This window comes from Callospermophilus lateralis, chromosome 9 (assembly GCF_048772815.1).
Source record: "Callospermophilus lateralis isolate mCalLat2 chromosome 9, mCalLat2.hap1, whole genome shotgun sequence".
Classification (NCBI taxonomy): domain Eukaryota; kingdom Metazoa; phylum Chordata; class Mammalia; order Rodentia; family Sciuridae; genus Callospermophilus; species Callospermophilus lateralis.
Genome location: NC_135313.1, coordinates 17,924,138 through 17,927,756, shown reverse-complemented (window position 1 = coordinate 17,927,756; position 3,619 = coordinate 17,924,138). Strand labels below are relative to the sequence as shown.

The 3,619-nt window shown below is 39.8% G+C and overlaps 1 pseudogene; it reads left to right on the top strand.

Annotated features, from left to right (window-relative positions):
* The first annotated feature begins 287 nt into the window (after positions 1-287).
* Positions 288-804, top strand: LOC143407483 (histone deacetylase complex subunit SAP18 pseudogene; annotated as a pseudogene).
* The last annotated feature ends 2,815 nt before the right edge of the window (positions 805-3,619 follow it).

The window sequence follows — 3,619 nt, the reverse complement described above, 5'->3', positions numbered from 1 at the left end:
CTGGGACCCTTGGGTGTAGACTCAATTAGTACTTAGAATTAGGATGTGTCTTAAGTGTGATGAGCATCAATAAAATGGGTTTGATTAAATCTAACTGCATCTCAGACTGAATCAATAATAAGCGCTGGTGACACAGCTCCAAATAAACTTTTCCTCCTTTTAGTTGTTCTTGTTGGGTATTTTGGTCAAGGCCCACAAAATTGACTAAAACAGGCTCTGTTCTCCTGAATAGATAAATCCATCCATTCATTAAATGGGTTATCTCAAGAGTGGGTCTGCTGGTACTCATGCTGGCTGCTAGAGTCGGAGGCCAGGGCGAGCGTCTCAAAGGCCCTTCAGCCTTCGGAAGATGTCGAATCACGCTTTACTAAGGAGGAAATTAAGAAATAGCCAGAGAAGCCAACTGACCCAGAGAAGACATGCCCGCTGCTACTTTGAGTCTTTACCACCAGTAACAAGGCGGCCACCACCGAATGGATGAATTCTCCCGCAGAAACGTACCCTCCAGCGAGCTGCAGATTTATACTTGAACGGATGCAACTTTGAAAGAACTGACTTGATTAGTAAAAGAAGTCTACCCAGAAGCTAAAAAGAAGGGAACACACTTCAATTTTGCAATTGTTTTTATGGATCTTAAAAGACCTGGCTATCAAGGAGAGTGGCAGCACCATGTCAGGCAGGAAGAGGACTGACAATTTCATGACGTTGCAGTTGCATAAGTTCCAAATAGGAGATTATTTGGGCATAGTGATTACCCCTCCCAGTCGGGCACCACCTTCTTCAGGGCATATGAGACCATATTAAATTTTATCTCCTACCTCTCAAATTTATTTTTCAGCCAGTTATGTAAAATAAATTCATATATTTTTTCCTCCTCTGAGTTTTGCCATTAAGCCTTTAAATTCTAAGCAAATTGTAATGCATCTATTTAGGAGTTAGATTTGGATGTACTGTGGGTATGAATATTAATAGAAAGTCTGTATTTTTCACGCCTCTGTGAGGTATAAAGAAAAATGCTCTTAGCATTCTGTGTAAACCTATTATTAAATATATGTGTACAATAAAAAAAAAAAAAAGAGGAGGCCTGTATAAAAGCCAGTTTGGTCTTTCCTGTGCTTCCTGTCTCTCGCAGCAAGAAGGGCATTACCACACTGAGTTCATTCCTCAGCACCACATATTGTAAAATGAAGATATTGTGTCCACTTAAAACTAAAAATTAAATATTTTTTTAAAAAGGGCATTACCAGATGTGGGTCCCTCAAATTTGAGCCAGAAATATAAACCAAAATAAACCTCTCCATAATTTACCCAGTGTATTGTGTTATTAGAACACAAGACTAAGACAAACTTTAAACACCCTTCGGTTTTCAGTCCCTTCCTCCCAGCCCACCTTCACAGGTGTTATATTCCCAGTTCCTGAGACTTCCCACCACTCCAATTCCTCAGTCTACACTGGCTTAATACTTAGAGTTCAGTGTCCTTAGATTCCCCAATCAGTTATTCCTCTTTGATTAGCTTTCCAGCTTCTAAAATGGTCTTGTCATATTTCCCTGGATTGTTTCATTTCTGTTCTTCTTACTCCTTTCCTAACATTTCGGTGTGGACTGGGGAGGAAGCACACATAAAATATCTACATTCAATTGGCCATGTTTATCAGAATATTTATCTTCCACCTTCGTGGACCAGGTTTCTCTCTGCTCTATATGTGAGGATGAGCTATAACATTTGGAAAGCTCTTGCATCCCCTTCCTCCTGCCAGAATACTTTTGTCATCTTGTCTTCATGCAGAACACTCACTGTGTTCTCCCATCCTCCTCATTTCGGGGCATTACTTGCTCCCATTTATGTCCCATAACCTTCTGCATATCTATTAGAGTATAGTTTTCACACTGGGGGTCATGAAATCAGTGGGTCATAAATTAATTCAGAAGACATTAAGCAACATTTATATTTATATTTATATGGGTAGGACATGTAAACTGTTTATCTTACTGTGGGTCAAGGTTGAAAACAGTTTTGTTTTGTTTTTTGTTTTTTGGCAGTACTGGGCATTAAACCTGGGAGCATTTTACCTCTGAGCTATCTTCCTCCCAGCCCTTTTTATTTTATTTTGAAATGTTATCACTAAATTGCCCAGGCTGGCCTTGAACCTGTGATCCTCTTGCCTCAGCTTCTCAGGTATCTGGGATTACAGGTGTGTCATCACTCCTAGCTAAGGTTGAAAACATTTGAAAACCAGTGCATCATGCATGTCTCATTTTTTTCTCCCCAGTACTGGGAACTGAACCCAGGACCCTGCACATCCTAAGCAAGTGCTACATCCCTAGCTCTTTTTAAAATTTTTAATTTTGAGACAGGGTCTTACTAAGTAGCAGAGGCTAGCCTTGAACTTGGGATTCTCAGGCTTCAGCCTCCCTAATAGTTAGGATGACAGACACAGGACCACCTCACTTTGAACTAGTTGTTTCTGTGTCTATATTAACAAAAGCTGAATGACTTGGAACCAAGGATCATAAATTATCTGTTTTCCCTATGCCCAAGGCCTAATATAACATTTGGGTTGAATTGAATATTCAAAATCACTTTGTAGCCTGTAAAGTCAGATGAATTTGAACTATTTGCTTAAAGTAGGAGTCTAAATTAATTCCCTAGAGAGCTAGGGCACCTGAGGACAAATGACTGAATATTGTCACAAAGACTGTATATCACACCCCAGAAAGTAAGGCAGACCTCAGCAGAGGCACAGCCATGCTGCCCTATTAATCTCCTGGGAACTGAAGTCAGCTCCAATCAAAGAGCTTCCCTATCCTGGTTATCTCACTTAGATATTTAAGTACCTTCTGCTGGTAGGTGTTTGATTATTGATAACCCATGAAGTGATTTTCTACACTTTAGGAAAATCATTACTTATATGTCCTCTTCCAGTTGTTCAGAAAGTTAAAAGAATAGATTTTCGGGAGATGATGTTGTATAATAGAAAGACCACAGGGTTTATGTCAATACAAAAACCTGGGTTCAGATCCTAATTCCAGAAGCAAGTAACCTAATCTCAAGCTCAGTATGTGTAGGACTGGGGCCTAGACAACCTTGCTGGCCATCCTCACGTTGACCTTGTCTACTTTAAACCTGCTGAGGCTGAAATAAGAGATGTTTGGCCATGACTGCACCTGCTTATTTGTAGAGAAGCTGATGTCTGTTGTTCCAGAGAGAGACTGCATGTCAATTATCCAGAACTAGTGCACAAAGCTGCTTAGCAGGTCTGGGTATGCTTTGTTGATCTACAATAAAAGAGACTTAAGCACTGTTCAATTGTTAATTGATATCTTTTGGAACAGCTGCACAAATTGCAAAATGTTATTGGATTTCCCTCAGTGTCCTCCTTTATTCCTTTCTTCAGGAGGCAAGGAAATGAAATCTAAACTGTGTATTGGGAAATGGAGACTTTGGTTTGTGCATCATTCTTCTTAAATCTTGGGAAGTCAGTAATATCCAGTGAGAAAGTCTTGGAGTTTTTGTTTTTTTTTTGGTACAAGGGATTGAACCTAGGGGTGCTTTACCTCTGAGCCACACACCCACAAACACTTTTCCCTTTTTATTTTGAGACAAGCTCTTGTTAAGT